Raw genomic sequence first — 26,604 nt, 5'->3', positions numbered from 1 at the left:
GAATCCATCAGGAGTCAACAGTTCAGCACAGAGAGGTAGAGTCCCACAGAAGCTCTGGAGTCCATGATTGCCTGCTGACAGTCTGTTTCCAGACACAGGCAGCCCAGCTACGGTGAGATTGCATTTGTAACAGCTCTGTGACGGCCTGAAGATGGTGCTGCCCAGAACTTCACTCTGCCTTCTGCAGATCATGTTCTCTCTGCTCCCTCTCCAGTGACACTCTCTGAGACTCACGGAGGGTGGCATAAATGCCCTATAACCTCAACTGTCACTTATGCTAAGCTTCTCTTATGCTAAGCTGTGAGTCTGTACATGTGAGTCTGTCCTTGATCTGAACGTGAGAGAGGGACTCTACAAGTGGAGCCATGACAGGTGAGCGATAGATAGGAGAGGGCGGGGTGAAACCAAACATGCTTTCTACACATAGGAAATTAATTAAATCAAAGAAAAAAATGTGATCAATAAAGTGGGAAATCTGATCCTACAAAAATATAAAAAGATTTCAAAAACCTAATCTGCCGCATCCATCATGTTGATTCGTTTACTCTTTGAGGTACACAGCAGACATCTGTTGATCAATGGTAAAGCATCCTCAAGGCCAACTCTTGAGAAAAATGGCAGATCTAATTAGAGTGGCAACACAAAAGCCTGTTCCCTTGGGGACTCCCTGAATCTGTCACAAGAATGAAACATACTTCCCACGGGCAGTTGTGGGTGTGAGAGACACCTCGGAAACACCCAGTTGTGGGCTATACTTGCCTTATGCACACTTCAAGGCCGCACCTGGGAAGATCTGGAGTGGGATCTTCAGAGACTTGAAGTCTTGCCTGCAAAATCAAGGGCTATGTTTGGAGGTGGCTAAGACAAGCTTGGGACTTGGTATCTATACGCTTAGCCTGGCCAACTGCAGTGTCTCTGGACTGTGTCGTTTTTGATGGGTACAATGGTTGAATGTTTTAACTCTCATCCTTCCCCTCGGGTTTCTTCCCCAGGAAGACAAGTCTTTGCAGGTGTTTAGAAGAAAGAGGTAATTTGGTTTGGGGGATGGGACAGAAGAGGCACACAAATTCACTCAAACTGTGGTTGCTTATTGCTTCTAAATATTCTCCTGTCTATTTCAAGCACCACTGCTGTGTGCAGATACACCAATTTCACCACCATCGTACCACTGGCTTTCTGCTCCAGTTTCCTTCTCTGAACCTTACCTCCCTCTACTCTAAAACAGTACTTTCCTTGGCTTACAACATGTGACCAATTTCCTCGTCAGTGAGGAAAATAATAATAGCGAGTTTGAACCCCAAGTGTCTCTTGGTCCCTCGATGTTCCTCCTTGGAAGAAAGCCAGGCACAAAGGATGCTGAGCTTCCAGACAGCCAGGGAGAGGCAGACATTTCTATTTTCCCTCTACTATTTCTCTCACCAATCCTTTCACCACGTGCCTCATCCCATGGTTCTTCTGTTACTATATCACTCACGTATTTGTGAAAAATGAAGTTGTCATTTCCTAAGTGGGTCAGGGATGGATTTTGCATTCTTGTGGACCTCATTGCCCAGTGTGACACCCAGCACAGAGACACCTGGTGTGCTATAGCTGTCAATCATGTTCTACATAGCACTATCTCTCCCTGACCCACCTCGAGAAACAACTTGGAGAAGCAGAGAATGCACATGACCCTTGATCTGAGAAAGTAAGATGTCTTCTGACCTAAGAGTCTCAGGGACTAGGAGTCAGAAAGTTTGGCCACTGGAGAGTTACATGGTGCTATGGCCTCTAACTGTGAACTTTAGATGATGTCAATGCAGGAGGTTTGTCTGAGAGAGAGTGTGTGCTGGGAAGCCTCCATGAGAGTGGGGAAAGTGAGGCAAAGAAGAGAGAAATGTAAACAAAAGGTGAACTGTGAGTCAGTCGCCACCTTGGGAAAATGTGGCTTAACCTCTCTTGAGACCCTGAGACTTCAGAGGCAGCTCCCACTGTCCCGCTGGGGAACAGGAAAGACAGGGCTCAGTCATTTGTCACTCATTTGACGACTTCTGATCTGCGCTGGTTGTGGCTGCCTGCAGCCCAGCAGGAGAAATCTAGCAGAGAGACAGAAAGGTGAACACACAAGGCCTGTGATGGCTGATCTTGGCTGTCAGATTGACTGCATATGGAATCAACTAAAACCCAAGCAACTTGGCACACTCATGAAGGCTTTGCTTGACTAGATCATTTGAGAACACACACCTCCTAGAAGCATCCCGCATAAAAGGACAGGAAGAAAGGGAGTCCTTGCTTTTTGCCTGCTTGCCCTCATTCTCCACGGCAAGAGGCATTCCATCACTGGTGTTAGAACCTACGTTTTTGGGATTCCGACGTAGATGGAAGACTGGCAGCTCTCTGGGACTTCCTGGGACTCCAGCACCAGATTTGGCCTGCTGAGACATCCTGTCCTGTGGGCTGAACAACTACCAGACCTTTTGGTCAGGAGATAGCCATTGCTGGACCACACAAGCTCACAGCTGGTAAGCCGCTCTAATAAATCAGTGCTGTTACTCTAGAGAACCCTAACTAATCTGTAACAGTGCCCAAGGCAAGAGGGAGGACCTAAGCAGCCCACTGACAGTGCCATGTCTAATGCAGGAACTCAAGGCCAAACCTAAGGCCAAGTTATGCTGTGGTCTAACCTGCAGAACCAAGCTTGCCTCCGAGGGTGATCCATTGAAAGGGCAATGTGGTGAAGGAGCTAGAGCCACAGAGGCAGACTGAAGTCACAGGGACGGAGCACAGGCCTGGCTGCCGCACCACCGTGTTTATCAGCAGCCACGTGGCCCAGCTGGTATAGTCACCATGGAGACAGGACCCAGGATTGGCCCATCATAACGACCCTTCAGTTCTCTAGCTGTGGCTTGTCCCGGCTCCTGGTCTTACCATTGATGGTCAATTCTGAGCTGCTCTGACCTGCATGAAACGCTCCATGTTGTCAGAAGACTCTCATCTGCTTCCTCGTGAGGCTTTTGGAATATCTGATTCTAACTTTGAGCACACACATACACACAAGCATGCACATACATACATGAAAATTCTCATGCATACACACAAACACACTTTTTAAAGATTTCTTTGCAGTAGTTCTGTCATCACACACAGTTCAAGTCTAAAGGCATGTGCTGGCAGAATTCCTTATTTTTGGGGGGGGGAACAGTTGTTTTGTTATTAGAACCTTCTGCTGATTGAATGAGGCCCACCCACGTCACGGAGGGCGATCCACCTCACCAAAAGTCTGCTAAGTTAAATGTGAATTTCATCTTAAACGCCTTTATGGGAGTATGTAGAATAATGTTTGATCACATATCTGACTTCTACGGCTTTGCCAGATTGGCACATAAAAACAGCCAATGGTACCACCCGTTTCTGATCCTTAGAGGTCGTTTCTTGGGTTTGCATTTGCTAAATGAGTGAACAAGCGATAAATCATGCTGACTTTGTCAGCAAATTTAAACTTAGGGATGGCCCTAACTTTTTTACTCTTCAGTCAAGCTGAACAGCAACAACAAAAAATTACACATGCGTCCTCACACATGTCCAAGAATGCTTTCTGAGCAACATCCCCAAGCTAGAGACATTCAGAATGGCTGTAGGCACTGCATGTCCCAAACAACAGTATTACAAAGAACATGAGCTACAGTTGCACAGGAGTGGGAGGGCATCACCTATACAAGGCGGAGCCAAGGAAGCAAACACACAAGAACGGGGCTGTTTTTAAGAGTTTTTTTTTTTTTTTTATTACAGTGACAAAACACCCATGACCAAAAACCAAACTGAGGAGGAAAGGGTTTATTTGGCTTCCACTTGCAGGTGGAAGAAGTCAGGACAGAAACTCAAGCAGGGCAGGAACCTGGGGGCAGGAGCTGATGCGGAAGCCATGGAGGGTGCTGCTGACTTGCCCAATTCATATAGCTTGCTCAGCCTGCTTTCTTTAGAGAACCAGGACCACCTGCCCAGGAACAGCGCCACCCAAAATGGGCTGGGCCTGATCACTGATTGAGAAAATGCCCTCCCTACAGCTGGATCTCTCGGAGGCATTTTCTCAACTGCTGCTCCTTCCTCTGTGGTGACTCTAGCTTATCAGACAAACTTTGTGTGTCAAAACCAGCCAATACATGGGCATTAGTTCCATTTACATTAGTTCAAAGCAGGTGCTATTGAAACCCACACTACACATTAACAGTTGATTTCTACTCAGAAGCTAAACAATTTAGAAGCGATCCCCACTCAAGTCATGATCATTATTTACTCCCAGGGCACAAAAGAGACACTGTGCTACCACAGCTCCTGACATTGCTACTACCTTCATCACTACTGGTTAGGCTTCACTTTCCTGTATGAGTGTCACGCTTTACAGTGAAAAGGTTCAACCATTTTCTCCAAGTTTCCCCACATCAAGTCCTAAAAATAAAGGACTGACCCATGCCTCAAACGCCTTGTGGCCACGGAGGACAGCGTCTTCACTCGTCTTCACTCTGGTCTTGCTGCTGCCCAACAGCTTCTACTTGAGACCCTTTTCTGCCTCACCTCTTCGTCCAGGACAGATGTCTCCATTTCAGCACTGTGGTTAGATTTACAATATAACCAGTTTAGCAGTTGGGAGTCCTGAAACTCAGCCCCGGCGGAACTCTCGAAGCAGCTGCAAAAAAGACGAATGAATCTCCTGGGATCAAAAGCCTGGAGGGTTTTCGGAGGGGAAAGTTCAGTAGTGTGTTCGTGCAACGCCTATTTTGAGCCGAAGGCCCCGTCAGGGTTGAAGCACCCGTGAATCTCACCAGCTGGAAGAGCCGTATCCATCGCTGGTCAGAAAGCTAGGGGCAGACAGAGGGCAGGTGGTGAGGATCCTGAGATTCCGGTGAGATGGCAGCGCTGTGCACGGCAGGTGTTGGTGGTTCTCTTTAGCATCTTTTCATGCCTGTAAGTTAGTACTTGGAAATGTGCACGTAGACATCCTTTCTACCCACTCCCTGCCCAGGAAGGCACCCCACGCCCTCCCTCTCTGCCCGGAGAACAACAGCGTTCACAGGGAAACCCAAAGGGAAGCATGAGAGGCTAGGCACACCCCACCACATCAGACCGGCTGTCACGGATGCTGGCTTTAGTCAGGCTGTTTCAACTCCAGCAGAGTAACATTTATCTACAACGGGGTCGTTTTATAGATCCATTAAACCTCCATTTTCTCTTGGGCTCCTTTCCCCCAGCTTTCCCCGACCCTTCTTCTAGTCACACACTCTTAAAAAAAAAAAAAAATTAAGCCCCAGAAATAAATCTCTATAAACTGCCAAGCATTCAATCAGGCTTTTACTATATCTCTTTGCAATTAGAATAAATTTACTGCTTGGAGAGATGAGAGGAAATATGTAAGGTACTCCTTGGATAAATATACTCCAGTGAGAAAAGTAGAGGCTCTGTTAAAATTATCTCTGTAAATTCAACAAGAATCAAGGTCACGGGAACCGTCACATACCAGGGAATGTTAATTAATGGGCCTGCAGCTGGTGGTACCACTTGGCTGCTCTGCTCCAGCTGCCTGCTCTATATTTCTCTCGTTTGTAGGACCATTCTTGGCCCAAATCCCATCTCTCTCTCTCTCTCTCTCTCTTTTTTTCTTCCAAGTACATAAGTCTGTCCTGGAAGGATGCCAAGTTTTCAGAGCACTAAGGCAAGGGCTGTTTCTTCACCATTTTTATCTCCTCTTTAAAAGGAAGGCCACTCTATCACCTCTGCAGCAGGATTACTGGTAATCAGCGACGGGGCTGTGGTCTGAGGTCAGTGTTGTGGCGCTGTGTGCTAAGCCCTCGGGGTGAAGCCCTTTCGTATCTTCTCCAACGAACACAGAAGGCAACTGAAATCTCCTCCTGTCTTTGTTGCCTCTGTGGGGTTTGTGTTAGGGCAGGCTGGAGGCAAGGTAAACTGTAGTCAGCAGGCACTTAACACCTCAGAGCTTCAGAGGCGGGAGGAAGGAAGCAGGAGCCACAGGCCAATGGAGAAGAAAGTTTTCCCCAGGGTCAAAGGAGTATCTACCATTTAACTCTACTGGGAAGGGTTAAATGAGTGAACACCTTAGCCATAACCCAGGAAATGGGTTAATTACAATGTAATTCCACAATGGAGGCCTAGCCAAACTGTGCAGTCTGGTCCTCCCTACCATGCTTTGGAAAACTTGCACACCTGTAAACACACATACAGTCATGCCCACACAGACATGCACACACACACAAAGCACACCCACGTATACACATACCTGTATACCACGCACACACAGAGATTTTTTTTTTAATTCCATGTTTGAATCTGGACCGAATACTAAGTCACTGTGACAACAGGCAGTTCAGTTACCCTCTCCACACCCTGACTTTCTCCTACGTCATACAGAACAAGGTGTATAACAAGGTGTTCGCCTCAACACCATCCAGTGTGTTACCTTAGGCACAGTACAGGGCCTGTTGGTAGCTCCGTGAGTTTCTTCACTGTGACACGGGGGTCATTAGTTACAGCTAAGTGTTTCCGTGGGCAGTAAAGGATGAGGAAGGGAGTTTGCCTCTAAGCCGATGAAGGCAGTGACCAAAAGCAGCGAAGGGTTGGTCCCACTTAGAGCCTCACTTGTTTTTCTGCTCACTTGGAAGCTTTCTCTCCTACAGTGTTGCATTCTGGAGGGACTGGGCGTTCTTCCACGAAGTGACAGACATGCGAATCTCGCCCAGAAATAACAGGGGAAATGCCTGACTCTGCAGTTTCAAGGAATTCTCCAGGTAGTCATTAGGCATGAAGTCAAGGCTGAGCCCTAGGGAAGGCTGTTCCCCACCCCCAAGACAGGAGGGCCAGTCTCTGCAAAGGAGACTCAGCTTTACTGAGCCCTTCAAGGAAGGAAGAATGTTCGGAAAACGTTTGAAAGATTCTCTGTTACTTCTTCCAAACTGTAAAATGATATTTGCGCCTTTTAAATGACTCTGGAATTTTTCTGAAATTAAGGAATACGGATTTGATGGAGGCCCTGAGGGATTAAAGTTTCCTTCTCTTTGAAGCATTTCAAACAACTTTAATCTGCTTTCAGATGCAGCTCAATTTGCCATGGCATTCTTAAAATATTGTTGCCCTCTGCATGGAACTGATACTTTTGAGTCTTGTTTTATATGCATTTGCGGAAATAGTTAGGGTATAAGAAAAAGTTAAGATTGCTCATGTTAAAGCCCAAGACTGTATAGAGTGAAAGACAGGTTTCTGAAATGCTTGAAAGATATTTAAATTTTTTTTGTTTGTTTGTTTTGCGGTATAAGGAAAATTAAACAAGTGGCTGGAGAGATAGTTCAGCTGTTAATGGTGTGTATGGTCTAAGACGCAAGCAAGGTCAGTTCCTGGCATTCACAGAAAGCGGCTCACCTGCCTGTAACTCCAGCTCCAGGGGAATCTGACACCCTCCTTTGGCCTCCAGGAACACTGCATTCATGTGCGCAAATTCTCTCCCTCTCTTTCACACACACATCTGAACCCTCCAGGACAATGTTCCAGTCCTTATGATAACTTAAGAGGCATTAGGAAGAAAAAAGATTGAACTAAATTCAGTTGAATGGCTGGCATCTTATTTCGATGTTCATCCATTCATATAACATGAGCAGCAGCCATTCCCTGGTCATTCTGAGTCTACAGTGTTGTCTAACTAAATCTTCATCAAGCCAGGACCCAAAACCTATGCCCATCTTCTCTCTTCATCCCCGTAGAGCATAAGAGGGTTATGATTCAGGGTGTTCAGAATTATCCCAGGGACACAATTCTCTGCAGGGAGGTTACCTGCTGGTCTTCTGGCAGAGAAGAATGATGTGGTTTGGGGCAGTATGGCTCAGATGATAGAGAACTGGACTGTAGTCTGGCCCATCGGCCATGGACCTTCATTACTGCATCTCTGTGCTCAGCTTTAAGGTGAATGGAACCATACTGTGTTCAGGCTTTTGAGTGGCTCCTCTCACTCTGTATACTATTCTCAGCCTCATTCATGCATAGCCCTTCATCTCTTTTTATCCCAGGCTGTTTTGTGGTATAGACACAGCACATTCTGTCAGTCCATTTGTTAGTATAGACTTGATTTTGTGATTTTATGTGATGAAAGAGTTATACATAGAAAGATGTGTGGCTGTTCTTATTTCCACTGTAGACTATACATGATGTATAGTCTACAAGATACATGGTCTGTTTTCCTATTGGTGACCATGGCTTACTGAGCCCTTACTCATCTTCTCCTGCCAAAGAGGATACTGCAATGGAGTTTTATGAAAAGGGGTTTATTTTTGTTCACACTTCTGAAGAGTAACAATCAGAGGACCACAACTAGTGATAACTTTGCTGGCAGGATCCCAAGGTAGGTGGGGGGCATTGCCTGGGCTTCTTTTCTTTTTCTTGTGACAAAATACTGAGAAGAAGCAGCTTATGGAAGAAAGGGTCCATTTTGGATTGCAGTTCATCACAGTGGGGAAGGCATGGCAAGAGAGCTGGAGGCTGCTGATCCCACTGCACTGAAGAAGGAGGTTTTTCACTCAGGCCCTTGTTCCCAGAAATAACCAACATGAGACTTAAATATATTTACAAAAGCCTAGGGCAATATAGCTGGGCATGTTCCCTGACCTTCTCATAAAGAATATACCATTAAGTCTATTCTACGTTTTGCCTCATGGCTGGTTACCTCTGGTCAGGTTCCAAGCATCTGTTCTCCTCAGTGTCCAGAGGCAAATTCCCCAGTACCTTCACTCTATCCCAGCATCCATTCTCTCTACCTGAATGCCTCCCTCCTATATTCTGCCTCAGCTATAGGCCAATCAGCCTATTGACAGGTGAAGAATCCATACAATATGTGAGATTATACCTACACTGCATCTGCACTCAGGAAACAAAGAGCAACAGAAAATAGAGCTAGGTTCTGAAAACTTAAGGCCCTCTCCCAGTGGCCCATTAGCAAGTCTCTGCCTCGTAAAAGATTTCACAATCTTTCCAAACTGAGCTGAGCACCAGTGTTCAAATATATAAGGCTATGGGGGACATTTCACATTAAATCACAGCACTTTCCCATTCCTTATTTGGGGGGCAGGTAAGACAGGGTTTCCCTGTGTAGCCTTGGCTGTCCTGGACTCCCTTTGTAGACTAGGCTGGCCTGACCTCACAGTGGTCTGTCTGCCTCTGCCTCCCAACTGCTGGGATTAAAGGCATGTATCACCACACCCGGCCACTTTTCCATTCTTAAAAGGCAGCTTACTAATAAAATCTGGGTATAGTCAACAGGGCATTTACTACAGGTCAGGTAGAACAGCTGTTCAAGTTAGAGAATTCATCTTTGTGGTCTTTAAAAAACAACCTTAAGAGGCAGCTTTTGTTATTGGCCCATTTTACATATGAGGAAACTAGATTCAAAAGTCAAACAGATAATAAAGCAGGAGCCAGGATGTGAGCATAGGCTGGCTGGCTGATCTATGTTTGGAGGATTTGACTGATAAAAGTCAGAATTTTCCTGGGGAGATTCAATACACCCCAGATACAGATCCAATCACAGACCAAAACACAGATACCACTGAAGTCCAAGTTGATCAATCAGTGAGTTTTATTGAGGTTACTTACAGAGAGGAGTATGGTGGGGACTTACAGGAGCAGAAATGACTCACAGACAACTACATCATGGAAGCCCGTGGAAGCATGGGTGACAGCTCACAAAGCTGGGAACCCGGAGCACACTGCACAGCCTGCAGGCAGCTCAACAGGTTGGAGAATGTCTTTTTCAGCTGACTCTGGTCTAAGCCTCTTCCAAGCAGCTCAGGGGTTTCTGCTTCTAGGCAACTGGTCTCTTGCTCTCCTCTCCAGCTCAATTTGTCTCAAGAGAGACTCTTCACTTTTATTGTTTACTCCTGCAGGAGAGGCCTAGTAAATCTGGTCAGTTTCAGGAACCTCCTGAAGCTTTTGGAGTTGTTTACTCTCTTGTGTAAGGAGCTTCCCTTCAGGATGGAATGTTTCAATCCTGAGGAAACTGTTACATCACAGTGATGTGATCTCAGAATGGATCCTGGAACTCTCCAAGCCTCTTCTGACTGTTTCCACTTGTGAGAATGGTCAGCGTGTCTCTTGATAGAGCTGCTGTGGGAGATAAACATACAACCGTGATGGCTCCTGGTGGTAGCTGGCACACCACAAAGGCTCCTCAGGTTTCAGGCAACCAGCATGCTCCACCTGTGCCAGCGGGGAGAGAAAAGCACAGCCATCAGAAACAGGGAGTTCCCGACTTGGGTACAAACATGGAGAGGAGAGACACTCAAAGGCGAGATCATGTTGCAAGAAAAGAGCTTATGAAAAGTGGCATTGGGAATAATATTTAACACTTTTCAGGGATGGGCCAAGCCTGTGCCTAAGAAGTCACTGACTTTGCTCTGAGGCTTGGTAGACATGGATCTGGTCGCCCCAAACCGCTCACTCTGCCTGGCTTCTGTGCTTTTGATGAGCTGTGTGGAAGCAGATCCTGTGCATCCCAGATCAGGACCCATCTGATGAAGCAGCTTTACTTCAGCAGCTGATGAAGAGTAGTAGAAGACCTGGACCTAAGGGGGACCATATATGCCATAAGATGACTATATATTCCAGTCTTGGGGTGAGTGGTGAAAGAGGCTGCAGGTCACAAGACTGGGCCGAAGAAAGTCAGTTAAATTAATCAGTTGTAAAAGAGATTATAAAGGAAGAGAAGGGAAGAAATATGTTATGAAAGACAAATTTTAAACACATCCATGTGTGGAATATTATTTAGTCATAAAAAAGGAATGGCATTCTGTTGTATGCTACAGAACTGATAAGCCTTAAAAACACTATGCTTGGCGAAATAAGACACAAATGGCTGTATGTTGAATGGTTGCATCTGTACTAAAAGCAAAGTGTGCGGATTTGTGCTTGACAGGGGTTCTCAACTTTTCTAATGCTGTGACCCTTTAATACAATTCATCGTGTTGTGGTGACCCCCAACCATAAAATTATTCTTGTTGTTACTTCGTAACTATAATTTTGCTACAAATTATAATGTTGTTTTTTTCCCTGGTCTTAGGGGACACAACAGACAAGGTAAGAAATACTGGCTAGACAAAGGGAGAATAAATAGAACTTGGTAATGGGTTCAGGGTTTGCTTGAGTATAGTGAAAATGTTCTGGAATAATACAGTGGTGAAGGATGCAAAACTTGGGAAAAGGGGCTTGCTACCAAGGCTGAAGATCTGAGTTCGATCCCAGGCATTCACATGCAAGGACATAACGCATTCCTTCAGGTTCTCTGACCTCTGCACAATCATGTGCACACAATAGATAATCATTTTTTTTAAATGGTGGTTTATGTTACGTGAAGTGTATCTTGGGGGGAAGGGATCAAAACCAGAAATTAAGCAATAACTCCCAATAACCTAAAACAAATACTCCAAGGTTCTAAATGTTAAAATTAGCAATCATATCTTTCTGCATCTTCTATAATTTCCCACCCAGCATGAACTGCCTTTTCAAAAGGCTTTTTGTTTTAGAAGCACTAGCCCTTCACAGGAAGTTGCAAAGACAGTAGGCCAGGCCTAGTACCCAGTTTCCCCTCAGTGGTTACAATCTTACACTGCTGTGACCAAATGGCATCCAGGAAGTTGACATTTGATACAATCAGTGTTCTATTCTAACCCTGAGAGACTTGTTAGTACTGAAATAAAGACACAGCCGTTTCTTCACCCAGGAAGCTCCCTTTCTTGTTGGTCCTTTTTATTCACACGTTACCTACCAATTCTAACCAATGGCAACGGCTTTTTCTCCATCTGTCATGTTGCCATATCTAAGCTCTCTGTAACTATGTAGACAGAATCATGAAGTATTTGACTTTGAGAATATCAGCTGCTTCCAGTCCACAGGATGCCCTCCTGCAGTGAACACTGGTGGACAGATGTTTGTGTAGATCCGAGCTTTCTTTACTCTAGGATAAAAGGCAAGAAATGTGATTGTGGAGTTGTATCATGGGTAGGGTATATGCTTAGTTTTTAAGAGACTGCCAAACTAGCTTCAGAGAAGATGGGCCATTTAACAAGGTGGTCCCCAACCTTCCGAATGCCTGTGATCCTTCAATACAGTTCCTCATGCTGTGGTGACCATAACCATAAAATTATTTTTATTGCCATTTCACAGCTGTAATTTTGCTTTTGTTGCAAGTCATAATGTAAATATTTGTGTTTTCCAACGTCTCAGGCACCCTCATTTAATCCACCAAGGGAGTCACGACCCCCAGGGTGAGAACTTCTGATTTAGTAATGACCCCACGATCCAGCTACCCACACTCTTGCCATCATTCCTTTGGGAAGAAAGGGGACACAATGACAGGATCTTGCCGGGGTAGCCTAGGCGATCCTGGAAATCTCGGCCTTCTTAGTGCTGGACACTCTACCTTTTTGTGCCCACTGTTCTAATAGAGAGTGACATCTACTGTGAGCTTCCCATTTCCTCATCGCAGGAAAGATGCCGACTAGCTCTTCCTTGGCTTAATAGTTTCGTATTGTATTTTTTCCCTCCTTCTAACTTTATGGCTTTCAGTATCAAATTTTGATGACTACATACACAAAACACATTCGAGTCCTTGTCAAGATGTGTGGTTTGCAGAGATCCAGCAGGTCGTTTCTTCATTTGCTCCTTTGAATTAAAAGAATTTTCTGTGAAGTTTACCAATCGCTCTTTTTATGCATGTGGATTAGGCTTTTGGCACTGCCATAAGAACCCCTCTCCGCAACTTAGATCCTGCAGGTTTTCTAGGATATTTTCTTTTTAAGCTTTAGAGTTTTAAGCTTTCTTGTGTATGGATGTGGAGCGAGGGCATGCATGCCATACCAACTACAAGAAAGCCAGAGGACAGCTTTGGGGATCTCCTTCCGCCATGTGGGCTCCGGGGATGGTGCTCACGTTTCCAGGCTTGCACAGCAAATGCCTTTCCTCGCTGAGCCACCTCACCAGCCCGTACAAATTACTTTTCAAAAAGGCATCCCCTCCCCTTCCTGAATATAGAAGAAATGTGTGCATACTGCTGATCGTTTGGAACATAAAAAGAAGTTAAAGGGAAAATGAAAATGTCCGGGCAACGGCCTCCTGAAGCATGTTTTGATATTAGGCTTCAATTTTAATAAAAATGTGACCTCTTTTATAAAACAGGCAACGGGAACCCCCTCACAGCGAACAGCACCAGGGAGAACCAGCCCAGGGCTGACTGATGGAGAGGTGCCTCACTCAGTGCTGAGCTCAGCTGGGGGAGTTGCCATGCAGACAAGACCAGGAACTACTGACCCTAACGGTAAACCGCGTGTTTATGAACTGCAGCGGTTAGTCACAGGCCGTAATTACCGCGTCAGATAAAGAAGCTATTTAAGAGAGCAGGTTGCTACGGGCCGAAAAAGAAACAGAAAAGTCTTTTTAAAAACCACCGACTTGTAACCAAGGAGAACGTCAGGTCTGAGGGTGGAACGGATTGGTGTGGGCCTCTGGCGTGGAGACAGAGGCTGACCCAGCACAAAATCAGCCAGGCCTTTTAAACAGCCACTCAGATAATTGCACAGCCATCTACAGAGGTTTCCTATCTCCAGTCCTGGCCCGTGTGGCCTTCTGATTTGCAACATTCTCCCATCCTACTTACTCACTTCTGACTTCTGGGTGTATGGAACTCTGCCTTGGCCCCACACCTTGACCTGTTTGTCTTCTTGGCCAGAGGGTAGCCCCTTAGACGGGAGCAGTGGACTCCATCAGCCCTCTCCACTCACAACCAAACAAGCTGGCTTCTTTGTTTGTTTGCTTCTCCTGTTTGAGATGATGCCTTGCCGTGTAGCCCAGGCTAGCCTGGAAGTGGTGTTCTTCCAGCCTTGCCCTCCTGAGTGTTGGAATCTCAGGCACGGGTCACTGAGAATGCCTGGTTAGTAGGTAAGTTTTGAAATGACAGCATTTGTGAGGCCAGGGATGTGACCTGGTAGTAGACTGCATATTCCAAAGTGCGTGGGATTCATCTCCAGTAACAAACTAAAAATAAAAACCAAGCAAGCAAGCAAGAACAATCTCAGGCAATCATGGGGGCGTTAGGATATCACAGACATCTTTCCCCACTTTCCATGAAGCCTTCCAGGTAGGTAGTTGATAATAAGTGAAACGTGGTGCAAATTCTTTTATAAAGTTAAGGAGCAATTCTTCATTGGATTTTGGTAAATTTTTGTGTTGGTATTTCATGTTTGCATCCCATGGAACTTTATTCCAATATTCATGGTCCTATGTTTGCAAAGAAAATCTTAGTTTTAGTTACCAAGTAAGAACCACCGTTAAAAGCCAGGCACTGGTGGCGCACACCTTTGATCCCAGCACTTGGGGAGGCAGAGGCAGGCTGATCTCTGTGAGTTCAAAGCCAGCCTGGTCTACAGCGTGATTCCAGGACAGTCAGGGTTACACAGAGTAAAATCCTGTCTCAAAAAAACAAAACCAAAACAATCCAAAAAAACAACCCACTGTTTTATGTTGAAGAATCAAGCAAATCCCCTGGATGACGACAGATATGTAAAAATACCACAAATATTTAGATACAATGTTAATTATATGACGTATAGTCACACCCAAAATAACAGCCAAGAGAGCATTGGTTAACTAAAATTGTGACTAGCCATGTAAGAACTCGACATTGATTGCCATGGACATGTACCTACATATACTGAATTAAGAATCACCTTATCAGTGTCATGTAGAATTTGACCTTCTTTTTCAAAGATATTGACAAAGAAGAATCTTTAGATATTGTCAGTGGAGAGAAGCACGGTGTTGCACACCTGAAACCCCAACACTGAGGCAGGCAGATTGCTACAACTTTAAAGCCAGTCTGAGCATACAGAGTTAGACTCTGAAGAAAACAATAAGTGAATAAATAAACAAATAACCAAAATACTAGCAGTGGTAATCTGTGTGATTAAACTATGCCAAATTTTCTTTTTTCCCCAAAATTATTTACATTTTGTTACATTAAGTTTATACTTCATAAATAATCAGGGAGGAAAACCAGTTCCTGGCCATGGCTGCAGGGTTGTGATATGATAAACAGAACTGTATACATAGTTTATAACTTTTGTTGACTCTAGTTTTAACTTAGAAAGCTGATGGCAGAGCTGGAGACATGCTCAGCAGGGAAGGCACCTGCTACTCTTCTAGAGGACCCGAGTTCAGTTCTTAGCACCCCCTTCAGCTGTAATCCCAGCTCCAACAGATCCAATGCCTCTGGCCTCCGTGGGCACCTGGATTCATGGACACACACCCTCAGGCAGCCACATGCCCTGCCCATCATTTGAAAAAAATAATAAAAGTAAATTTAAAAGCCAATGGCCAAAATGATTCAAAGAGGACAATGAGTGTAAGCTGAAATGTGAGAGTTCTCAACTCTTTAATCCCTAGAACCTCCTCCATATATAACAACTTTCCCCCCCCCCCCCCGAACAAGAACAAAAAGTATTTTAAAAGCAGAAATTTCGGAATGAGCGCCGATCAGAACGGCCTTGAATGAAATCCACCAGCCTGCTGCAGGCCACTTCCCCACCCCCACCCCACATCACAACATCCCCCTCCTAAAGACACTGCCCTACACGGAAGAACAATCACTCTCCCCACTCTCAGCACGTGGGTTCCCACAGACAGCGACCCTCCCTCAGCCAGGCATGCAAATCAGGATGCTGTCCAACCCGTGTGAGTCAATCAAGTTCAAGCTGCTGTTCATTTTAGCAGTGAGTGGCACAGGCAGCTGGCTCTGACCCAGGTGCTCGAAAGGCTCCCATCTCTCTGTCTCTCTTTCTCGTCACTCCCTGTAGGATTTAATAGTTTAATAGTGAACCCCCCCCACCCAAGATGTAATGTGGCTCAGCCATAGAATGTATGCCTGCCAGGTAAGTCCAAAAATTCGAACCCCAACACCAGGGGAAAAAGAAAAAAATGTTGGACCTTCTCATATTTGCGTTTCACCTTAACTGTCCCTCGGAGGAGAGAAAAGTTGGTTAAGCTGGAACAGCCCTTCTGTTCGCTGTCATACACTGCGTCCAATTATTGGCAGAGCCTACTAAAGCTTTACATTAAGGTTACTGGTGCCTATCCTCTGCCTCCTTTCTCTTCCCAGATCGTAAACAAGAGCAGGGATGTATGTGTCTCAGCTCACCCTTGCTTATCTGGCTGGTGGCCCACACTTCATGTGGTCTGTGATAAGACAGATAGGTCTGACAGTGTTCGCAAGCCCTTCTTTGAGACAAGCTCTTAATTTCATCAGTGTTGAAGATGATAAGTCCAGCCATTTCTTCACTCTCTCTTTCATGGAGTACTCAGTACAGTTTTACTGAGCCTGCTGTTGGCTGGACCTAGCTGGGTATGGGCCATAGTGGTGACTTACTGGATTCCTCAGTCTAGCAAGGAAGGCAAAAACAGACCAATATGATTCAGAGAGACGAGTCCCACTCGGCTTTGAGGACACACGGCTATTTCCTAGTCTCCCTGAGAAGCGCAGGCCCCCTGACATCCATCCAAACCCAATCGCTTCTTCCCCAGTCTTCACGTGGGACACCTCTGACATCTGTATAGAAAGTGTGCAGCTTGCTTTTTAAGCAAAGGGTAGATATTGCACACACTGATGACACAACAAAGAAGAGCCAGAGAATTAGTTTTATATTTGCAAAGTCCAGGTTTATAACCTCACTGTTGTAGGCTGGTGATGCAGTTCTGTCCAGAGAACGCTCATGGAGATTGTACAAATCCCTGGATCCTGTCCCCAGCTCTGCAAAATACAAGGTGAGGTAGCTCATGCCTTGTAATCCTCGTGCTTGGGAGGCAGAGACAGGAGGACCAAAAGTTCAAGGTCATCCTTGTCCTGACAGCAAATAGGAGACAAGCTTGGGGTAAGTGAGACAGCCCCCCCCCAAAAAAAAAAAGTACAATTGTTCTTTCTTCATTCATCCATCCTTCCTTCCTTCTCTCCCAATCTTTTTACACACTCAGATCAGACACAAGACACGGACAAGCAAATGTTTGCTAGCTGGATGACTTCAGTGGATTAGTGCCCCTTTGAAAGTGATATCGTTAAAACCATTGCCTGTTTATGTGTAACACAGACGTCTTTCTGGATAACACAGACGTGTCTGCCGCGGGGCGGGGAGGTGGGGGGAGGATCAAATCCTGGTCATGTCAATTAGGAAGGTAGGAAGTTCAGCCTAGAGCTACAAACCCCAAAGCTTTGGGGATTCCTGATATGGGATAAGGAGGGAATTGGGGGGGGGGGAGAAGAGAGATTTCTTTAAGGTTATTTATCTTTTTTTTCTCTCTCTTTCTTTCTCTCTCCCTTTTCCCCAGCTCTCCCGGGCTTAACTCCTACTCCCTGAAAACAATTCCTTACCAGCCCGGCTGGGATGGCTGTCAAGCAGGGGTGCCTTGTTAATGATAGCTGTAATAAAAAAAAAGGGGGGGGGGTTAGGCGATTAGAAACTGCTGGTAAATCAGAGAGACAGCAGGGAAATTTTATTGTCACCAATGGGAAAACATTTATTTCAGACTCTGCCAACAGTATCACAGAAATGAATTAGGGGTAAGAGTCTCGAAGTTTCCTTTATATTTCAAAGTATATTTGGTGGGGTTGGGGAGGGCGCTTTCGAGATGGCTGAGGCAGAAAAGCAGCAGTTGTACAAGCGTGAGGAGCTGAGTTCAGACATTTGGTCCTCGTGTGTAGAAAGCCAGGCACAGGGAAGGGCACACACCTGGAATCCAAGCGCTGTGCAGGTGGACACAGGAGAATCCCTAGGGTTTGGTGGGCAGCCAGTCTAACCAATCAGTGGGCTCGAGGCTCAGAGAGTGACTGTGTCTCAAAAGATAGTGTGGAAAGCCAGGTGTGGCTGTGCATACCTGCGATCCCAAAACTCAGGGAGGTAGAGGCAGGTGTATCTCTGTGAGTTCATCCACAAAGCAAGTCCAGGACAGCCAAGGCTACATAAAGAAACAAAACAAAAGAACAAAACAAAAAACAGGAGGAATTGAGGTCGACCTATCCCCGATTTCCACATGTAGCTGTGCACACACGTGTGTGCTAACCCTCACATACAGGTGCGTGCACACATGCATACTCACACACATACATACAGTATACACATACATAATTACAGAAAGTAACTGCCTGAATGACTGGAGATCTTTCATTGTTCTTTGTAAATGATGAAGGTGACCCTTGTGCACTATAACAAAATCAAAGAATATAGAAGTAGGGCTGGGGAAGATGGCTCAGAGGTTAAGAACACTGGCTGTTCTTCCAGAGGTCCTGGGTTCAATTCCCAGCAACCACACGGTGGCTCACAACCATCTGTAGTGAAATCTGGAGCCCTCTTCCAGCCTGCAGGCTCATCTGCAGGCAGAATAGTGTATAAATAATAAATCTTACATAAAGAATACAGAAGTATATAGAGTAAAAAACTAAGCCTGGCCACCCCCTCCTCCACCTCATTCCTGAGAGCAGTGTGGGTCCAGCTCACATGTGGCATCTAAAACAAGAAGAAGAAACAGATGGCATTAATTGTAATCATGTATTAGATTTAGACTAATGTATAAAAATTATCATTTCAATATGTAATCAAATTTCTAATGACATAAAATTGTCAAGCCTCGTCACTGTTGGAGCTAAGGTGTGGTTCACATGCTCAATTCTCACTGGAAACGAAAAGCAGCTCTGGCTGGAAAACTAGATCTATCTATCCCAGTGGTTGAAAAGCTTTCCAAAAACCGAATCAAGTCCCAGATTTTTAAGTAAAATTTCAAGAAACTAAAATTAAGTCAACTGAACTTGCAGACTGTGCGTTAGTCCAGCACTGTGCTGGGACTGTGACTCCCCTGTTGGGCTGTGAAGCATTAACCCTGTTCTAAGTCTGATCTGGAGTTGTCTCAGCTTTTTGTGTTTATACCTACCTAGAACTGTGTAATTAAAAAAATACGGTCTACTCTACTTGATAATATATGTATATATATATATATTTCATTTGATGAAATTTAATAAATTATTGTGCATATTTTACTGAACAATCCAGTTCTTTTTCATAAAAAGTTACATTTTTGAATATACGTCTGTGTTTGCACGCATGTGCGTGTATGCGTAAGTGTGCATGCGTGTGTGCATGTGACGGTCAGGGTGGACATTTGGATGTCTTCAATTCTCTTTCTAAGATTTGTTTTTATTTGGTGTGTGTGTTTGCCTGCATGCATCGATGTGTGCCGTGTGCACACCTGGTGTCCCGGGATGTCCAAAGAAGGCGTCAGATCTCCTGGAGTTAACAACAGTTGTAAGCTAATACGCAGGTGCTGGGAACAGAACCCAAGTCCTCGCCAAGATCAGCAAGTGCTCCTAAATGCTGAGCCATCTCTCTGTCCCCACCCCCGAAAGAGATGGGTCTCACGGAACCTAGAGCACAGTTTTGGTTACACCAACTGGCTGGTCAGCCTGCAGGGGTCTGCCTGTGTCCATCTCTTCCCTGCTGAGGGCCCAGACACATGCCTCTGCGCCCAGCTTTTACTTGGGTTCTGGGAATCCAAAGTGGGGCCTCTGTGCTTGCAGAGCACGCTCTCAAGCAGTCGCTACTGAGCCATCTCCCCAGCCCTTGGTTCTTGTTAGTGTCTACGGATCATGACAGTAGTTGTGTCATAGATTTGTTTATCTGCACCCACTACTTGTGGACCTCTGCATTGAAATCTTGGTGTTTTCCAGTTCCAGACACCCACATTTAAATATTAAGCTCGTAACTCCATATAACACGGACAGAGAAAGGCCATTTCAGAGCCAAAGGGTGTGCCATTTAAAAAAAAAACAAAACTGAAAATGAACTCCACCCTTCCCCAGTACTCCTGTCATTTCTAATCAGCCGCTCATAGCTTGCAGGGTTCTCCAGCATCTGTAGATGCTCCAAATGCCTGAATCAAAGAATGTTGGGGGAAGGGCCCTTCGAGATCATCTGTTCCAGTCCTTTTATTTTAGCAGACTGAAGCATCAAAGCCAATCATGGAGACAGACCACAATATACTGGTGGCAAGGCTGGGATCTGAGAAGTTCTCTTGCCCCCTGGCTCTCTGTGGCTACAGCAGGGCCTGTTCTCATCTCCAGCATCCCCAGGAAGGTGGCTCTCCCTTCTGTTCCCAGGCACCCTCTGCCTACGGTACTGTATCAGTATCAGCCAGCCTGGCCCATCAGCAAGCCTTTCGGCAGAGCATCCCACACCTCTGCAGTGAGCAAGACAGGGAGCAACAGAACTGAATCACTGTAAAGGCTTGCTACAGTTTCAAAGTGTGCCTTCCTGCCTCCCTTCTGCTGAGCACAGCCAAGTCACAGACCCTGACAGAAGGGCCTAGCAAGCCAAAAAATTCTCCTTGAATGGAAGCCACTTTGGAGAGACAGGGGCAGAGGGCTTTCTTGGTAGGGACCTTTAGTAATTCAAGCTCAAAGGTTGTTTGTTGAGAGGCTAAAGGCATGAGGCATGCCAGCAAGGGAGGCTATCTCTGGAAGTAACTGCATAGGGCTTAGCATCTTGAGCAGATGAACACAAATGCTGGCTCCTCTCACAATTCCTGGCAGGGCTAATCGAACCGGGAGGTTGACGGAGATTTCTGTCCTTGAGTCAACTGAGGGCAAAGTCAGGGCTGACGACAGATTTCTTGCCTCAATTTCCAGAATGTTCTCCTCTTCCCCATTAGTCCCTGGTGGTGTCCTGTACCCTCTCAAAGGCCTAGAATGAATGGTCCTCACTTCTCTCAGCTCTGCCTCAAATGTGAGGGACACTTAAAACAGAATTTTTTTCATTCCAGATGTGTGTGTGTGTGTTTTAAATCTGTCCAACCAGGCATGCCGATGGACCTCTTTAATCTCAGCAATTGGGAGGCAGAGCCAGGCTGATCTCTGTGAGTTCAAGGTCAGCCTGGTCTTCATAGTGAGTTCCATATCAGCCAGGGCTGTATACTGAGACCCTCTCTCCAAACACACAATCCAGACATTTTAACTCTTATTTATTTTCTCCTTTCAATTGAAATGTTAACTCATTGGTTGTTGGGTGTGCCACAATTTGTGTGTGGAGGTCAGGGGACAAAGCATAGGAGTTACTTTTCTCTTTTCACCCTGTGGCTCAAACTCAGTCTGTCAGGCTTGGTGGCAAGGTAATTTACTGAGTCCTCTCAATGCCCCACTTTTTCCCCCCTCTCATCTTACACTCCCTCTCTCTGCCCTGTTACAAGGTTTCCAGGATTCCAGCACCAACAAGATGAAGTGCAGGGAGAAGCTGAGTCTCCTGTTTTTCCATGCATGCTGGAAGTCCTGCTTCTGACCCTCCCTGGTGCCTCCTTTTAGTCCTGGCTTTTCTCTTCTCTTCATTTCTCTTCTCTTCTTTTCCTCTCTCTCTTCCTCCCTCCCTCCTTGTGATGTGCCTTTAATCTGGAAAGAAGAAAAGGCACCACAGGAGGAAGAGGCTGGAGAGAGAAGCGGAGCAAGCGTCTGCCTCATCCTGGGCTTAGGCAGCACCGTTAGGCTCCCTACTCTGTCACCCATGTGTCATCCTGTGTGTGCGACTCACCGACAGACCTTGCTTTCACCTCTCAAGCTTCTCTGAGGTTTGCCCTCTTCATTCCAGGTAAACAACCATTGTTCTCATTCATCTCCTCCTGACTACAGCTGGGTGTGTGTGTGTGTGTGTGTGTGTATGTGTGGTTTATTTCTGCATGTTCCCACACTGAAGACAGAGTGACCAGAAACTGTCGTGGAAACCCAAGTACAGGAGAACAGGCATGACACCACTGACGGCCCCTATCATGCCACCTGGTACTGCTAAGGCTTCACGTCCAATTCGTTAAATCCTCACAGTTCGCTGAGGTCACTTCTTCATCATTACTCTCACTTTAAAGAAAGAGGCATCAGGCGCCCGGCGGACGACTGGCCCCCATGGCTGCCGCGCCAGATCCGCACGAGCTGGAGAAAAAGCCCTTTAAGCTCCTGGGCATTTTAGATGTTGAGAATATTCCATGTGCACGAGAATCTGTGCTATATGGCTCATTAGGGTCTGTTGTGGCTGGACTTGGACACTTCTTGGTGACCAGTAGAATTAGAAGATCATGTGATGTTGGCGTAGGAGGCTTTATCCTGGTGACTTTAGGATGCTGGTGCCATTGTAGGTATAATTTTGCTAAGCAAAGAATCCAGGAAAGAATTGCCAGAGAAGGAATTAAAAATAAGATTTTATATGAAAGCACCCATCTTGATCCTGAAAGAAAAATCAAGAGTAACAGCGGCTGAACAATCTTGAGCTTTAAACTCAAGTAGAACTACTCCTTGGGAATCAACCACAAATGAATGCTGTACAATAATTTAAAAACACTCTCAATAAAGTTTCTGGACTGTATGTCTTAAAAAAAAAAAAAAAAAAAAGAAAGAGGCATCAAACACGCAGCAATTTCAGTGGCCTACTTTAGGGGACATACCTAAGAGAATGGGAAAGAAATAGCTGAGTAATTAATATTTGTCTACACGGTAATGCCAGAAGATCACATTCTGGTGTATCTTGCAGTGTCGCCCCGGAGCATGGCAAATAAACTGTGTCTCCCTAGTTGACTAGGAATGGGCACCTGGCCAGTGTGAAAGAACACTGAGGGACTGAAGGGGTGTCTCCTGCTCCTGGATGGGGATGGCCCAGTCCTTGTTTTCCAGTACTGGTGTAAGAAATGACCATAGATTTAGGGGCTTAAAATAGCACAAATATATATCCTAACAGGTATGGAGAATCAGATGCCCCAACTGGGTTAGATTTAAGACACTGGCCACCTGCCTTCCTGGTCTCCGCTGCTGGCCTTCCCTGCTCCAGAGCTGTCCTCACTCCTCGGCTCGTGGTGGCTTGGAGGAACTGCATCTCTGTACCCTCGTATCTCATGTCTGTACCCTTGTATCTCAGCCTGGGACCCTCCCTCACTGTCATGAGGATCCTTGTGTCCACGCTACACTCCACCCACGCAGCCCGTGACTGGCCTTCTGTCTCGATGTGTAAACTTCATTATCTCTGCAGAGTCTTTTTCGCTGTTCCAAGAAACACGTCCTCGAGTGTTGGTCCGGTATCAGGACGGGCATATCTTGGGGAGGCTATCAGAGTGCCTACCGCACGGAACAACAACGTCCTTTAACCTTGTGGGAGCAGCCCTGGAAACAGATCTGGCCCCGGAGGCCACAGAGATTTCTGTTTTGCTTTGGCAACTTTCACCTCAGCCACACCACCTGTATGTAGACCTGCGTATGCGTGTGCCTGAGGTGCAAGGCCATCAGGGTGTGTGCGTCGCTTTGCACATATGTGGAGGCCAGAGGATGATCTTCAGTGTTGGTCTTCATGCACTGCCCATCTTTGAGACAGGGTCTCTTATTGGCCGAACAGGTTTGGCTTCCTGGCCAGAGAACCCTGGGGCTCAGCCTGTCTTTTTAAAACCACATGGGTTCTAGGGATCAAACCCTTACCTTCTAAACTACCACTCCAGTCTCTACATGCAAATCTTTGGTGAATGAATAAATGGAAGACACAAAAACACACCAAATAACAGGGCATCTGTCTATCTCAGCAATATAAGGAGACAATGACATAGTTACAGCTGGGGAGATTTTGTTGTTGTTTTGGATTTTTGAGACATGTTTTCTCTGTGTAGCCTTTACTCACTCTGCAGACCAGACTGGCCTCAACTTCAGAGACCTGCCTGCCTCTGCCTCCCGAGAGCTGGGGGGTTAAAAATGTGCCCCACCACCACCGCCTCATTTTATTTTTTTAAGCTTAACGGTCAATATGGAAATTAATGACAGAAGCTGAGGTTTATGTGAAGTGGCTCTGGGTGCTGAGGGGACTTGCGGGTATCCTGGTTAGTCTTTTCTTGTGTATCAGAGTGTGACACAAAAGTATGAAGAATCCACTTTTCCGTTAAAGACGGTGGGAGGGAGGAGGGAGTTAGCAGCTTAGCAACAGGTTTAAGCTTCCATGGTTATACCTCTCTTCTCTGGCATGCCAAACTTGTAAGACTCACGGGAAATCAGGTCCCTTTTTAGAAGTGGGTGTGTTTTCTCCTTTACTCAGGATTTAGCCTAAGACTCTCAGGCCTTCCAGCGGGCAGAAGGGTGAACCTTTTACCTACTTCAGGGATGGAGTACACGAGAAAGTACCCCTTTGTTAAAAAAATAGTATCATCAAAAACCATTGTGAGGACACTGTCAGTTGCCAGATCTGGCTCAATTAATCACTAGAAATTCACGGTCTCTCCCTTCCTGGGCCTGTTCTCACGCAAGGCTTTGCGAGGCTCATTGCAAGGCAGATTTATGAAACATGGCTCCAGCCGCTTACATTCCGTGTGCTACAATTTACGCATTCTTGTGGGGGTCAAGGTGGGGAATGGCACGCACACTAATGGCTTTCACGGAAACCTTCCCAGCTCACTTTCCTGATACATTACAAAATACGTACATACATACACATATATACATGTGGGTATATATGACATTTTAAGGTCATGAATGAATGCTTTCTAATTTCCGTCTTTAGAGGACTACCAGTCCCAAAGGGGCAGCGAGAGGTTTCTTAGTTTATACCAGTTTCCTGGCCACAACTCTGTATGAACCATTTCAGCAGATCTCCCAGAAGACAAAAGAACATTTTCCCACAAGTCTCACAAACTCTATTCACCCAGGCCTTTCTTCTTAAATCTCTGGGGGTTTGTGGTTGCATGGTACCAAGCATACACATTTTACTATAACTATGTTTAAAGTCCCAAAATTAGTGTCTCTTGCAGACTATTTCTAGCTCAGAGGGTAACTCTGCTTGAGCTCAAGCCTTGGGACCTACACAAAGGACTTGAAGTGACTCCTTCAAGCTGTACTCTGACCTCACAGAGCCACAGTGGCGCAACATCCATACACAGACACACTAAAACACATCTTTGATGGCTGGAGAGAGGCTCATCTTTGAGAGCACTGGCTGCTCTTCCAGAGGACACCAGTTCTATTCCCAGCACCCACACGGCAGCTCACCACTGTCTGTATGTAACCGTTACAGGGGATCCATCGTACAGATCTACACACAAGCAAAACACCAACATGTATAAAAAAATAAAAATTAGTGAAGAATGAAAGTAAATGTTTTTAAAAGATTAAAAAGAGAAACAAACTATTTAACAAAACTGTTGACTCCAAAAGGCTACCATGAAGCAGGTCTACCATTTTGCTGGAGGTGGACCTCTGCTCCCCGGCCACCCTCGAGGGCGTTGGCTTCTTGGCAGGAGGCAGAAGGTCTCCTAAGTCTTTGCCTTCATTTTTTTTTTTTTTTTCTGACCTGAATGGTCTTTGTTTCATTTGTCAAAACACCATTGTTCTCTCTCTCTTCGATGTGGGGGTTTCATTTCCATTGTTTAAAATATCAAAAGTCAGAGCAGCCTTGAGTGGATGGAAGCAGGGTTTGTTGACTGGGCTCGTGGCCGGGAGCCAGGCTCATCTTTGGTGTTTAGCGGACCGTGGAAACTGTAGCCTGCCAACCAACTTTGCCTCCATCGCGCGAGGTTACAACTCACAAAAGAATTTCTGTCACCAGCTACCCCGTTCCGGGGCCACAGTGCACTGGATGGTAAGTCCCAGAAGAGGGCAATCTTTCCTCCCGGATCTGTTATCTTTATGTTACCACACTAAGCTTCTGAAGAGGAAAGCTCACCGTTTTTGTTAAGAGAAGTATCCAATCGCCCGTTTGTGTTTGTTTGCTTTGTTTTCCAAGAGGTTGTGGTCTCACATTGTTAACCTGGGACCTTATGTTCACTGGGACATTTTAGCTCTTGAGGAGAAAGAACAAATTTTGAATGATCCTTCAGTTGTGCATTGTTTGTATCTGTCTTTAACATTCTTTGCTCAAAGAAAAAAAAACATTTTAAAATAGAATTTAAATAGAACACAACACCTATGTTGTGTTGTATGTGGTAAGGCAGACCTATAGTCCCTATACTTGGGAGATGGAGGCAGGGGAATTTCAAGTTTGACACCAGTCATAAAGAAGTAAATAAAATAAAATTAAATGAAACACAGAACTACAGCAGTGAAAACCCTGTTGAGTCAAACACAGTGTAAGAGAAAAGGAAGTGCTTTAAAAACTGACAATTCTTTCTTCTGGTTCTATAAATTGTCACTGGAAAATTTTGTTTGGAGCATTTATTAAATACGTGAATATCTTTTAAAAAATTATGAGAATTCAGTTAGGCAGTTTGGGGGATTTCTGAAGAGAAAGTCCTGTCAACTTCCTAGGAGAAAGTGCTAGCTGCGTATATGGGCTTGAAGCAAAGGAGGGTTTAGAGCTCTAAAAACAAACCATAGGTGTGAAAGAGCAAAGAACGTCTTTAAAGTCAGAGTCAAAACAACTGCTCCTCTGTAATGATCCAAACAGCTACACAGCGAAGAGAAGGCCAAAGCCATTTTGAAATATATGAGGTCTAAATCCATGTTCCCTTTCTCGATGACTTTCTGGCCCTGACACTCATTTGCATGGATGGTAT

General features: G+C 45.5%; 1 pseudogene; it reads left to right on the top strand.

The window, feature by feature from the left end:
• Window positions 1-21,979: 21,979 nt before the first annotated feature.
• Window positions 21,980-22,332, top strand: LOC110554032 (cytochrome c oxidase assembly protein COX20, mitochondrial-like; annotated as a pseudogene).
• The last annotated feature ends 4,272 nt before the right edge of the window (window positions 22,333-26,604 follow it).

This window comes from Meriones unguiculatus, chromosome 18 (genome assembly GCF_030254825.1).
Source record: "Meriones unguiculatus strain TT.TT164.6M chromosome 18, Bangor_MerUng_6.1, whole genome shotgun sequence".
NCBI lineage: Eukaryota > Metazoa > Chordata > Mammalia > Rodentia > Muridae > Meriones > Meriones unguiculatus.
This window is presented reverse-complemented; position numbering and strand designations above follow the sequence as displayed.